General features: G+C 40.3%; 2 non-coding genes and 1 pseudogene across 2 annotated transcripts; 2 read left to right on the forward strand and 1 right to left on the reverse strand.

Annotated features, from left to right (window-relative positions):
• The first annotated feature begins 5,490 nt into the window (after window positions 1-5,490).
• Window positions 5,491-12,918, forward strand: LOC134328481 (uncharacterized; annotated as a pseudogene).
• trnak-cuu (transfer RNA lysine (anticodon CUU)) lies at window positions 9,247-9,319 on the forward strand. Its single transcript has one exon. It is a non-coding gene; the product is annotated as a tRNA-Lys (tRNA).
• trnan-guu (transfer RNA asparagine (anticodon GUU)) lies at window positions 9,512-9,585 on the reverse strand. Its single transcript has one exon. It is a non-coding gene; the product is annotated as a tRNA-Asn (tRNA).
• Window positions 12,919-15,070: the final 2,152 nt, after the last annotated feature.

The raw sequence follows: 15,070 nt of genomic DNA on the forward strand, positions 1-15,070 counted from the left end.
AGTGGCCAAATGATCTCCAAGGATCTCCGCTGGGAAATTACAGATGTTAGTGATGTCTCAAGGTTAGAGGACTGTCTGAAGAAAGTCTCTTCTGTTTGATTCTCACCCAAACAAAATATTTTTTATATAAAATTATGAATCACTTTTATTTACTGTACATTATAACCAACTGATTAAACCAACAATTATGTTAAATATAGAAGATGATGATAATGTAAATATTTGATAAAAGGGACAGTAAGTGTAACAGTTCTGTTAATAACTAATAATAATAACACTAATACATTATGAGTGATATTTCAAGTTACCTTTAATGACTGGAGTTACTGTATTTTACTTTATATTCTTAATTACTTTTATCTTCCTGTAGTAATGCAGTGCACTGAAAATTTATTTACCTCATTTTTTTATTTTTGCATGTCGCACTTGTACTGTATATATCACACCATAAAACAAATTTTATATTAAACACCAAATAAACACAAAATGTATTTAAACAATGGTTTCATTTATTGAAAAAGAAATTATGTGTGTGGCCCTATGAGAAAAAGTAACTGCACCCTTAGCTACTAAATCAACCAGTTATCCAAATTTTATTGACTACCGGGTTAAAATGACTAGCCACACTCAGGCATGATTACTGCCAGATATTTTAAATCTAAACATCACTTAAATCTACCACTTAAATCTCTGGGCCTCCAGCAAACCACAGTAAGATTCTGTATCCACAAATGAAAAAAAAAAAACCTTGAACAATAGTGAACCCTCCTAAGAGTGGCCGGTTTACTAAAAACTTCTTAAAGAACACATTGATTACTCTTCCAAAAGGTCACAAAAGAACCCAAAAAAACATCTGTGGAAGAACTTCAGGTCTTAATTAAGGTTAATGTACATGATTCCACAAAAATAAAGACACTGGACAAGGAGCAAACTACTGCTAACTAAAAAGAACACAAAGGCTTGTCTCTCATTTGCCAAAATAATGTCTAAACGACCCTCAAAACGACTTAATTATTTTTAATAGAACCATTAATTCTGCTTTCTATCTATCGAAAATGTCATGGCACATTTAGGTGTGTTTCCCCCAATATGTTATTATTATTGTTGTAACTTCACATAATCAACCATAAAATTTGACCAGAGGTGCACAAACTTTTGCAGAAGACTGCAGGTATTTTTTTGACAGAACTCAAAGCGGAATGAGAGTTTGGGCTGTGGTAATAAAACGGCAGCTGCTAGCTTAAGTGCAGCGTTCACATGTAGACAAATTGTTTTTAAACGTAATATTATTGTATTTCTGTTCTTCAATAGTAACACATAAGGGCTGTTTAATTTGATCATTTACACAGAACAAAAATATAATTTGGATTACTGTCTGATTCATTATGAATAACTGTTAAAAAACTAAAATCCCCTCCAGTGTGGATTCTAATTGTACTTGTGACGTTAAACTCAGAAAGAGGGAGATTTGGAGGAGCAGTTGAAGGCAACATTAAAATTAAGTGAAAGTGAAAATGAAAAATTATGGTATCAGAATAAAAAAACTGTAATCTGTCAGTATATTCACAAACTTTTCTACATTCATTTTTTAATAGTAATATTAATAGTAATAGTAATATTATCTGGAAACTCAATGAGAAATTTAACCTGCAAGTTGAACTTGTGTTAATACATTTTTATTGGTTGACGGCAAACCTACTTTCTGACGAGTTTGCTTCTCTTGGATTATACCGGCCAACTGCTGGGAGGACTTAACTTTCTGCATTTTTTTAACTTCATTATCTGTTTTGAAGTGGAACTACCTTGCCCTGCATTGGACAGTTTTTCTGATAATGAAAGAAACACATAATAAAAAATTTCATAGAAAACACTAAAGTTACTGCAAGCTGTATTTGAATTTATAAACTGTAATTTGTTCATGCTGCACCACAGCATTCAGTAGGAAAGTGCTTTACTACCAAATTCTGTGAGATATCTTTATATTGACTTCATCTATATCTTTTACACTAATTGACCTTTTGATACCAGGAACTCTTCCATCAACAAAATTGCTGTTTGAGAAAGAGGAAACAGCAGGGTCTAATATCACAGTATAAATATGTTTTATGTTGCATGTCTTGCAATGCCAGAATTCCAGAAAACACTAGGATGTGTATAGGAGTGCCTAGACAAAGGAAACTTCTGCATATACACACCCTTGTAACACCAACTGCAGAATTATTTGGAAAACCCTTCTGTCATGTTTATCAGAGATGAAGAAAAGGCAAGACATGTTGCAACTAATGTCACAAATTCAGATTTTTATTTAGAACACTCGAGCAATGAATAGATAACACCACAAGATTTCACTTTGATTTTTAACATAGATCGTGTTCCTTAGTTTAAATCAAGCAAATTGTTTATGACTCCAATTCAGTGTGCCATCACAGAGGTGAAAAGTATGAGAAAGCATATTTTCCTTCTTGGTATGTGGCTTCTTGGTAAGAATCTTAGACTGGAACACTCATTAACAAAAGGCTCAGTTAAGTGAAGAAGGTTTGAAGAAGGTGATGGGCATGTGAGGTGTTACCCCTTTCAGCCCAGGGTGCAGATTAGGAACAACAGCAACCACACAGAGTAGGCACTAACTGCCAGTCAAACGCAGACTGTTGTTAATGCAATGAAAGGTCCTTCTGTGCCGAGTCCTGAATATATGAATTCTGTGTTGCTGGAAGTGACACTGTACACAGCAAAAAGTCCAGTGTTGAATTAACTCCCACATAGTTGATTTTAACACTTTTTCAGGGTTTATATAGCTCCACACTCTTAAGAGTGAAATAAACACTTTCAAATTAGTTAAATGTTTAACACCATGTCAGAGTTCCTGTTTTAACTCATACAACAGAGTTGAACACTAAGGGAGTACAAAATTTTGACAAACTTAGGCAGTGGTAGCCTAGTGGGTAGAGCTTCCGGTTATCAACCGGAAGATTGGCAGTTCAAATCCAGACTTTGCTACGCAGCCACTGTTGAGTCCTTTTTTTAATATAACACTGCTCTGAGTTATATTTTACTATTTCAGTAGTGTTCATTTAACTCCCTAAATTATTCTTCTAATAATTAGAAGAATTAATTCCAATACACCAAATAATTTTCAAAAAAACATTTATTTTTTTCTGGTGGTGGCATGTGAAGATGCAAAAGCAACAACAGGGAGGCCATTTGTTGTTCATAGACTGAAGACAAAGTCACAATCAAATAATGAAAAATTCATCAAATGAGAGGTGTTGAGTTTTGAAATGTCTTTCTATTGGTCATATTTTCCCTTAAATCAGATCAACTTAAAAACAGAGAATAAACAAACTAAATCTTAAACTCTAAAATAATGAATGCATAAATTAATGCAAAAAAGACTGCAATTATTAGATTAGATTCAACTTTGTCATTGTGCAGAGTACTAGTACAGAGCCAACGAGATGCAGTAGCATCTAACCAGAAGATAGAGATTATTTACATATAATACAGTTAAAGTGCAGTGGTGTCCAGATAAGTAACAATGAAGAGACATATATTAAGATAAGTAAACAGACAATGATTGTCCAGTGTATAAACTAGTCTATAATTACAAAGTTATGAAAGGTGAAAATTATAGCAAATACATTAAAACATGCAAAACACACGTCGCCTCGAGATCACTTTTGTTAGGAAAAATTAGAATTGGACACCCCACCTGTTAGCAAAATAAAGGATGTAGCAAAGTAAAACAGTGAGTTCCAATTAAGTTGGTGCAAGGTCGGCTACAGGAAGGGAGTGAATAGATAATTGGTAGCACACAGTTCCATAGAAGAACTCCCTAAATACCTTACACCGATAAGTCCGGTTCAGTGCCTCGGACAAGGTCAATGGCGCTGAGAAAGCAACATCTGAAAGAATTAATTAGGACTGGTTTGAACAGACCATGGGAACAAAGAACTAAGAAGGTGTGGGCAAAATTATAAAAGCACGTTGAACCCTGCGCTCAGGGTCTGTATCTCTCTGACTTGCATTGATTGTTCTCTGAAAGCAGAAGTACAGATACTAGCTGGTGAGGCCTGAGGAGAACCGAACCTTTTCTAAATAAACTTTGTTAGACTTGAGAACTTGGCTAATTGATCATTTGTCACCCAAAACTCGATTTATCGATTACTTTCTGGTGAACTTTCTGCTAACAGCAACGCGTGATTTAATAAAGAATTAATTTTAAACTACTAGTTGTAGTACTACATTAAATGCTTAATTTCAACCCAGTATAAACATAATTCCAAACTCACCAATCCTTTTGTATTCAGAAATCTTGGGAAGGTGGAATCATCACACGTCCACATATATCATGCTGCTAAACAGAACAAAGAGCTCTTGCATGAGGTTAAAGGACAAAATCAAGGGAATAGGTGGGACCAGGTGATATCAATTAAGCAAGTGAACAGAAAACAATCAATTCAGTGAAAAGGTAAACCATTAAATAACTTTTTTTAAGTTAAACAACCACAGTACACAGTTCCCCAGCAGGCAGGGAGAAAGCTTGCAAGAAAGCGTAACCAATCTGGATTTCTTCATCAACTGAAATGGCACTTAAATCTTGTGTTGTATTAGCTGTATTTTCAATCAACACCACACTATCAACTAGAAGAGACAGTGAATCAACAATAACATTGCCATTTTCTGCTGTGGAAATGTTTGTGACAGAGGTAGATGGTTTGTCCAGTGATTCCTCTGCTGTGGTGGTGGCTCTCTTTTTTTTTGCAAGACAGATAAGGTCTTAGTATTTTTACTTTCTTTAATTCATTTATGTCACCCAGTGTGGTCACAGGATCTTTACATACTACCCATGTTCATTTAGTTTACATCTTGTTATTCTGGTTGGACAATAAAATTTATATACTACTTTCTTTTCTATGTATTTAAATACATAGTGTTGTACAATACTTTTGTACGTAATACTTTTGTATTTTAATACTTGCATACTATAATACTTTGCTTTAATGTACTGTATATTGAGCTGATGTAATAACTGAACCTCCCTATAGCATTAATAAAGTGATAAATCTAGTGATAGTCCAAACTACAGTGGTGCTTGAAAGTTTGTGATTTAGTAGAAAGTTAGTATTTTCTATATTTTTGCATAAATATGACCTAAAACATTATCAGATTTTCACACAAGTCCTAAAAGTAGATAAAGAGAACCCAGTTAAACAAATGAGACAAAAATATTGTACTTGGTTATTTATTTATTAAGGAAAATGATCCAACATTACATATTTGTGAGTGGCAAAAGTATGTGAACCTCTAGGATTCGCAGTTAATTTGAAGGTGAAATTCAGGTGTTTTCAATCAATGGGATGACAATCAGGTGTGAGTGGGCACCCTGTTTTATTTAAAGAACAGGGATTTATCAAAGTCTGCTCCTCACAACACATGTTTGTGGTAGTGTATCATGGCACGAACAAAGGAGATTTCTGAGGTTTATTGAGCATGCATCAACAGATTCTGACTCACTTCGGCAAGGATTGCCTCAAACTCGTACGAGAGTATGAGAAAACGGCACGTAAGATGGCTGACTACAGGAACCACCTGCGATTTAACATCAGATGCAGACAGAGCAGGATCACACCTAAGAGCCTGCAACTCATATCTTCTGTCAAAGGTCACCGAGCTAGCAAGATCATTCAGAAGGCACAGAACCAGCTATTGAATGAACGGGATTGAATGAGACAAACTAACTTCACAATCGATGTCTTAAAAACTAGAGAGGAGCAGATTGTACAAAGACTTACATCACGTCTAGATGAGCCCACTCTCCAACAGGTGATTAACTTCACGCAGAAGACTCGTCTAGGACAACATGAAAAGTCAAAAACCAGGCAGCGAAAAAAGTTTGACTTGCTTGCTGCAGGACGGAAACACCAACAGACCATGGATGGCCGAAAGAGGAATGAAGGGCAAACACACGCTGGTGATGTGGACAAGTGGGTGAAGAACTTGTCGGACAGACAACTCACACAAGTGGAGAAAGACATCTTGGCTAAGGGGTTGAATTTCGCTGTTACACCAAAGCAAGTCCCACTAGTGGAACTGATCACAGCCACAGAATCAGCAATCCGCAACAACAACATCTCCGACCTGGAAGCGGAACAGTTGCGGATGAAAGTGTCAGCTTGCCTGAGTAATGCAAAGCCACCGCCATCCAACATCAGCAGAGATGAGAGGTATACACTTACTACACTTAGTAAGGACAATAACATCATCATACTTCCTGCTGACAAGGGTAGATGTACTGTTCTATTAAACCAGATAGACTATCATGAGAAAGTGATGTTGTTACTTAGTGACACTAACACTTATGAGCTGCTGAAACGAGATCCAGGTAGTAGCTACAAGAAAAAGGTGATAGATTGTCTGAAAGTTTTAGAACAGAACAATGCTATTGACAGGGCTTTGTACTACAAATTATATCCGGGGGAGGCTACTCCTAGTCTGTATGGGTTACCTAAGATACACAAAAAGGATGTACCTTTACGACCCATTGTTTGTATGATTAACTCTGTGACTTATAACATTTCTAAGTTTCTAGCATCGATTCTCAACCCGTTGGTAGGTAGCACGGAACATCACATTCAGAACACCATGGACTTTGTGGACAAGGTGAAGGGCGTCATCATTGAGACGGAGGAAACAATGGTCTCGTATGATGTTACATCCCTCTTCACGTGCATTCCGGTTGCTGAGGCAGTGGAGGTGGTCCGTAGGAAACTACAAGGCGACCCCACCCGGAGCACGAGGACCACCCTTACCACGGACCAGGTGTGCACACTCCTAGAACTGTGTCTCCAGTCCACCTACTTCTCGTACAGAGGACAGTTCTACAAACAGAAACATGGGTGTGCTATGGGGTCCCCTGTCTCACCTATTGTTGCAAACCTGTACATGGAGGAAGTGGAAAAGAAGGCACTACGGTCCTACTCAGGGACACCACCGAGTCATTGGTTCAGATATGTGGACGACACCTGGGTTAAAATAAAATCAGAGGAAGTACCACATTTCATGGACCACATCAACTCGGTGGACAAACACATCAAGTTCACAAGGGAGGATGCAAGCGACAACATTTTAGCCTTCTTAGACTGTGAAATTGCTAGTAAAGATGGGGGACGGTTGAAAGTAAATGTTTACCGCAAACCAACGCACACGGACCAGTACTTAAGGTTTGACTCCCATCATCCTTTGGAGCACAAACTAGGAGTCATCAGGACGCTGCACCACCGGGCGAACAGCATCCCCACAGACACTACGGCCAAGGATAGAGAGAAATCTCATGTCAAGAAGGCCCTGGGTGAATGTGGTTATCCCAACTGGGCATTCGTAAAAGCGGGAAAAACGCCCAAACACAGCTCCAGTGGATCGAAGGGAGGAGAAGAACAACCGCAGGCTAAGCGCAAACCAGTGGTGATTCCGTATGTGGCAGGAGTATCGGAACAATTAAGACGGATATTCTCCAAACACCGTGTTTCAGTTGCTTTCAAACCCCAGAACACGCTACGCTAGAAATTAGTTCACCCTAAGGACCGGGTTCCTCGACACAAACAGAGTAACGTAGTGTATGCTGTTAGGTGCCGGGAGGATTGTCGGGAACTGTACATCGGGGAAACTAAACAGCCACTGGCGAAACGGATGGCCCAACATAGAAGATCGACCTCTTCTGGCCAGGACTCTGCGGTTTACACCCACCTGCAAGCCAGTGGCCACTCATTTAATGATGAAGATGTGCAGATCCTTCACAAGGAGGAACGCTGGTTTGAACGTGGAGACAAAGAGGCCATCTATGTGAAGAGGGAACGACCATCTCTGAACCGGGGAGGGGGCCTGAGAGTACATCTCTCACCATCTTACAACGCCGTAATTGGAGCTTTACCCCAATCATGTGTGAAAGACACACATGACCATTGTAATTAATGGTCATTGTGAATTTCATATGGACCTGATCACCAGTTCCATTGTTATTCATTGGGCAGTGATCAGTCGTTATGCAAATCAACTGCATATAAGGTTGGGGTTATTCAACACCAGCTCAGACTGAAGAAGTCATTCGGATTGAGTGACGAAACGTATCTCTACAACAAACTTGTGTCCAGATGAACTGATTCAACTTTGTGAACATATAAAATGTTGACTTCATCAAAAAGAATCGACTCCCTTAGCTTCCAACTGCTCGTTGCTGAGTACAATCAAATTAGTGAATCGACTCTTTCGAGTTTGTTCCTGTCGTTTGACTTTTAAGAACCGGATTAAGGAATCGACTCGTTTGATTCATTTGAACGCGCAGACTCACTCGCTCTCCCACTATGCGTTTCTCAAACTGAACTGCGTCTTTCTGCACATGACGAAGAATCTATGTAGAGATCTCAAATAACATGAACCTGAAGGTAAGAAAAGAAAAACAAGCCAGTAGCAGCAGCGTGCACATTAAACCATTTACAGAAGGGTCATTAAGTTTGGTTAATTGAGATAATGGCATGTTTCTGACCTGAATGAGAGGGGCAGTAAAAAATCTCACACTGTCAGAGACAATGTTTGAAGTCCAGGTTAATAGGACCTGCTAGTTAGAGAAGGATCACTTGTTTGTTAGTTTAAGTCCAAAAGTAGGTGTGGCCCGTACGGGGATCGAACCCGCGACCTTATTAGCACCACGCTCTAACCAACTGAGCTAACTGGCCATTACAGCTATTCTCTCTTTAGATCTTTGTACATAATTCTACACTGACCCAATTCAACAGCTGAAACAGACTTTCTTAATACACATCTAAGAGGTTTTGTGGGTTCTTATATGTGTGCACCATCTAAAGTTCTTGACTGAGTTTGTTGTCACCAACCTGCACACAGTAAGTAGTGCTGATACACAGTACCAGCCTGCACACCAGAGGGGCTCCAAACATCAAGTTTTCACTCATTAAATCATGTAGTTTGCGAGTATCATGTAGTATATTTCTATATGAAGAGCATCTGTTTCCAGATAATACACACTGAGGTGTAAAGCATAATGGAGCGGGTTGAGTAATTGTGTAGTAGTTTAAAAGTGACAGTAAGTCTGTGTCTGTTTCTGTTACTTATTCTGAATTGTGTTTGTTTGTAAACTGTGAATTAGTTCTTAATCTGGTCGTGATGTTAGTGAATTAAACCTACATCTCTCTGATGATCTGACCGATGAGCTGTCTGTTCTGGCGTGCTGCATAAGCCCGGCTAGCTCAGTCGGTAGAGCATGAGACTCTTAATCTCAGGGTCGTGGGTTCGAGCCCCACGCTGGGCGAGTGTCTTCATTTAACATTTACAGAAACCAAAACAGCCGGTCTCCGGTGACTTATCAGGTGGATGTTTGTGCTTGTAGGACTTGTTTACTGGATGTTTTCAGTTACTTATTTGCACTATTCTGTGGGACTACACATTGTTGTTGTGTCTCATATCCGTTTGATCAACAGGCAGGTTGTGCAATAAAAGCACTCGTCCCTGGGTGGGCTCGAACCACCAACCTTTCGGTTAACAGCCGAACGCGCTAACCGATTGCGCCACAGAGACACGCACAGCTCTTTCACATGACGATACACACGAATCACATGACTTGCTAATGTTTACTTCATGCTAATAAAAAGTATAACATCTTACTTACGTGTCCAGCCCTGCTACACAAACTGTCATTTTTGTCCCTGTTAAAAACTGTAGCTTAGTTAAAGCAAATAAAGACACATAAAAAAATTTAATCTATTATTACAGGTTTAAAGTTGCATAAAACAAATGTTTGTACAAATAATAAAAAACCAAAGTACAAAATAAACATTTCACTTATTTTACTGACCTCACAAATTACTCAGTTTTAAAGGTCAAAGGCAGCAGCATCTTTTAGATCAGAACATCTATTAACATTAAATATCACTAAAGAGGAAATCCTGAACACAGCAATGTGAACCTTTCATTTAAATACAAGCTGCAGTAAAGTTACATAGTTGACCCATGGTAAAAAAAGAACCTCACAGCTCAGCACAATGGTTAAACTGCACAACCCAACAAGGTAAAATAACCCATCATGTTTTCATCAGTGCTGGGTTGCCAAATAACACTTTATCACCTGCTTTCGGCCTTTTCTTTCCTGTATACCAAAAACAGTCGCCATTGCAGGTCTACAACACGTTACAAAAACTCTTGGGACAGAAAAGTCATAAACACTCTTTAATTTTTATATATTATAAAATCTGTATCCAAGCAACAAGCTGTAATTTATTTCTAGCACCACTAGATGGAGACGATGTCTGTACAACATGTTGAACTTCACTTTAAAAGTCAGTTGAATGTGTTTTACTGTAGTAAGAATGAAAGTTTGAGCTGATCTTTGTGTCATTGTGTAGCTGTGATGAAGAAAAAGCCGCTGGGTCAGTGTGTAACTGGAGGTTTGGAGTGAAGGTGGGTGTGTGTGGATAAAAGCCTCCAGCACCTGGTATTTCCAGGCGGTCTCCCATCCAAGTACTAACCAGGCCCGAACCTGCTTAGCTTCCGAGATCGGGTATTCTCAGGGGAGGTGTGTCCGTAAGCGAGAGACGCTGTAAAGAAGCTGCTTCTTATAGACGTCCGTCGTTCAGCCTTATAAATAAATAAATAAGTAATTAAAACCTTAACATTGTTTAGGTTCATTAAATGTCAGGTGTTGTTTATGTAAATGTGGTATTATGGTATATTACTTTTCTTCTCCCACCCGTTTTGCCACCCGTCCAATCAGAATCTGATTGGTATGTTTAGTGGCTATAAATAGAGGGGATCTAGTACGCTACCTGGGTGATCACTTCCGCCGAGGGGGTTCCATTCGAGGTTTGGTTCCTGTTTTTCCGGGTCGTGAAGTTGTGGCTGATTGTTTGTGCCGGTGGCTGGATTGTGAGCCAATGAACTGTCTTCAGGTATGTTACGGGTTGTTTGGTCATGTATAGATAAATCGCTTTGTTAAAGAAAGCCTAGACTAAGATAATTTAACTTTTGTAACCATTATGGTTTAGGACTGGCGTCTGCGCTTCCTGCGACTGACTGCTTTTAGGTGGGTTTTGCCATTATTCACGCTACGACACGAGGTCTGATGTTTGCCAGGTATGGTTGATTTTTAAATAGTAGTAAGAATTCATGATTTTTTAAAATAGATTAATTGAATTCGGGTTTTCTCTCTCTTTAGCGTGAGCTGAATTATCTTCGTGTTTCCTGTGTTCCGTTTGGATAAACGGAGTAACAGTAATCGACTGGCTCCTGCTGTTTTGTTTTCTTTATTGTTTGGTATTGTTTTGTTTTTCTTATTGTTTTGTTTCTCTGTTTCGTATTGTTTTGTTTTTGTTATTGTCTTGCTTTGCTGTCTTAATTGTTTTGTTTTGCTTTAATTGTTGTTTGTCTGCTTTGCTGAGAGTGTTAGTAGTAGTAGATTTAAGTTATAATTGGTATTGTATTGTTTGTGGTTTGGTTATTCTATAATAATTGGTTATTGGATTATTCTATTTGTAATCGGTATTGTGAATTAGATAGAGGGCCTACTGGGGTGGGTTAGACCACCATCTAGCTGGAGATGCATAGGTGTGTAGTGTGGGGTTTCTCACGGTGTGTGTGTTAGTTATTTGTTTGTCGTTGTCTTTTGTGTGTGTGTGTGTGTGTGTGTGTGTGTGTGTGTGTGTGTATGTGGAGCACGTGTATGTGTGGCTTGTGCTATGCTTTGCTTTTTTTGATTAGCGTCTCCTTATAGGTGAGTGAGTCGGCCTCCTGACTGGTAAGTCCTTGAGTGTCACATCCGATTTTTTTTGTACTACTACTATTTTATTTTTCTCTAATTCTTGATTCTGGTTAAGTGATTGTGTGAATTATTTCTTTGCCTTTTTCGGTTTTTTTGTTTGTTTGGTTGTTTATTTATTAATTAGTAATTTGTTTTATAATGAGTAATGGAATAAATTAAAACCCATTGTTTTAATTGGAGACAAGTCTCTGTCCTTCTTTTCTTGTATAACGAATGTGTGCCCTATTTGGGTTAAGTAATGGTGTTTGTTCCCTGGGTATAAATACCTGGGGTGGTGTTGTCGACCTACCCTCTTACCGTCTCGCCACAATCTGGCATTGTCGGCAGGATATACTGTTAAAGAGTAGAGACTTGTACTCCTTGATTGTTTGGGTTTTCTTTTTTTTTTCTTTCTCTCTTCTGTTTTTTTTTTGTGTTTTGTTTAGTGAATATTGGTGCAAAGTGTAATTTTTTTTTTGGATGTGTTCTGTGCTTAAGGTGTGTTGTGTTAGAAGCAAAACAGCAGTGAGCCTTGTCAGTGTGATTGCCCATCTTTAGCTTCACTCTCCGGTTTTTCTTTTTTTTCTTTTTTTTTGGTTGTGGATCTCCATTGGATGTCCCTTGTTTAGGTCATCATGGAGGAAGAGTTGCAAGAACTTAGGGACCTTGTCACCCAATTGATGGCAGATAATGCCAGGTTAAGGCAAGAACAGGTAGCTTGTTCACAACCCGGGCCTAGTGGGGGCCCTTCGGCTCTGCCGTCAGCTACATCTGTCCCAAGTGGGCCCAGTCTCCCTGTATCAGAGAGATTAGTTTTTGTGCCTAGAGACAGAAAATGTCCAATGTTTAATGGACGGTCTGGTATTGGTATAAATGAGTGGGTGGAGGAGGTGCAAGCCTGCATGAGGGCTCGCCACCTCTCCACTGTTGACCAAGCTTTCTTTCTGTTTGACCATTTAGAAGGTGAGGCGAGGGAAGAGATCAAGTACCGGCCCAGTTCAGAGAAGAATGATCCAGCCAAGATTATTGCAGTTTTGAGAGAACTGGGTGTTCACGGTCCTATGTGGCGTTACAGGAAGCATTATCTAGAAAACAACAGGAAGGGGAGACCTTATTAGAATTCTCTTTGGCCTTGATGGGGCTTATGGAGAAAATCAAGCAGGTTGCCCCTGGTGGAATGGTGAATGCGGATGTTTTGTTACGTGATCAGTTTACTGAGCATGTTGTGGATAGTTCATTGCGTAGGGAGCTTAAGCAGTATGTACGTCGTCAGCCAGCTTCAACTATGTTAGAAGCTCGAGCAGAAGCAATTCGATGGGAACGGGAGGGTATGCCAGGCAGTGTAAGGGGTCGTAGCCACTCTGTTCCATCTCTGTATGGTATCCAGTATAGGGTGCAGGGGGAGTCTGGTGTGTCATTGAGTAGTTCCTTGCAGGGGTCGGAGCTATCTGAATTGAAGGAGATTTTGAGGAGGCAACAAGGCCAACTGGACCAGCTCTCTAAAACTTGCTCTGTTGCATGGATCTCAACAACCCCCACGTTCGTCTCGTAATAGTACCATCATATGTAGACGGTGTCAGCGACCTGGCCATTTTGCCCGGGATTGTGATGGGGAATGGGTCCCCCCTCGTCTTCAGCCCTCTACTCAAGTGGGTCCTTCATCTAGTGGGGGTAGGCAGTCTTCTCATACCCAGGCGGAAAACTAATACCCACCGAACTGCAGAGCCACAGTTCGGGTGGGGAGTCAGCTGGCTCAGGTAGGGAGAGTGCAAAGGGTGGGTTAATATCCTCTTGCCCTCATTTGGATGTGCTTATTGGGGGGGTACTTGTACCTTGTTTAATAGACACTGGGTCTATGGTGGCTACAGTCACTGAGTCTTTTTTTTCCAGGCACTTGGAGTTGCGGGGTCCAGATCGTCTTCAGTCTTGTCAATGGCTAAAGCTTCGTGCGGCTAATGGGCTTGACATTCCCTACCTTGGTTACGTTGAATTAGATGTAGAGCTTGGTGGGAAGTTGGTACCCAAGTGTGGTATACTGGTTGTCAACGACCTTCCTGGTAGTTCAGGTTTACGTGCCCCTGGGGTTATAGGGATGAATGTTTTGAGTAAATGTTATGAGGAACTTTTTGGACAACATGGCCTTGCTCTTTTTGATCTGCCTGCCGTATCTCAGGCCCATAGTTCCCTTAGCCAGGCCTTACAAGTATGTCAGCAGGTTGCCTGTCACTCTACTAAGGTGGTGAATGTAAAAGTCCGGGGAGGCCGGGCTCACCGCATTCCAGGTGGTAGTATGAAGTTGGTAGCAGCTACATGTTCGGAACAGTACTTTTGCGGTCCAGTACTTTTTGAACCTAATGATAATGGCTTACCAGCGGGCTTATTGGTATCTCCTGCATTAGTTAGGGTGACCCGTGGGACTGGGTATATACCAGTTGTTAATGTGGGATTGACTGATGTTTTACTTTACCCACGGACTAACCTGGGTACGGTAAGTAGTGTATGGGTTGTTAGCTTGCCAACAGGAGTCACAGAAGATAAGGCTGTGACTGCGACGGTTGCCTCTCAGGTAGTGGCAGACCCAATGCAGGGGCCAATTGACACAGTTGATTTGTCTGCTCTCCCTGATGGGGAGCGAGCAGAAGTAAGGGCTGTGCTCCAGAAGTACAGTGGAGTCTTTTCCTCCCATGATGGAGATTTGGGGTGTGTCAATTTTATTTCTCATCATATTCCCCTTCTTGATGACGTTCCTGTTCGTCAACGGCACAGGCGTATTCCTCCAACAGAATATGAGCTAGCCAAAGCTCATATAAACCAGTTATTGGAGGCACAGGTAATTAGGGAAAGTAGTAGCCCTTATGCTTCACCAATCATTTTGGTACGCAAAAAGGATGGTAGTCTACGCATGTGTGTGGACTACCGCCAGTTGAATGCCAAAACCAGAAAAGATGCGTTTCCCCTCCCTCGCATTAAAGAATCCCTTGATGCACTGTCAGGTGCCCGCTGGTTTTCCACTTTGGATCTAGCCAGTGGGTATAATCAGGTTCCTGTTGTGGAAGAGGATCGAGCTAAGACTGCATTTTGTACCCCGTTTGGTCTCTTCGAATGGAATCGGATGCCATTTGGACTTTGCAATGCCCCTGGTACCTTTCAGAGGTTAATGGAAAGACTTTTTGGGGATCAACAGTGTCAAACATTGCTCCTGTATCTTGATGATATTGTTATTTTCTCCTCCACAGTTGCTCAGCATTTGGAGCGGTTAGAGCTTGTCCT

Source organism: Trichomycterus rosablanca, chromosome 15, assembly GCF_030014385.1.
Source record: "Trichomycterus rosablanca isolate fTriRos1 chromosome 15, fTriRos1.hap1, whole genome shotgun sequence".
Lineage (NCBI taxonomy): Eukaryota > Metazoa > Chordata > Actinopteri > Siluriformes > Trichomycteridae > Trichomycterus > Trichomycterus rosablanca.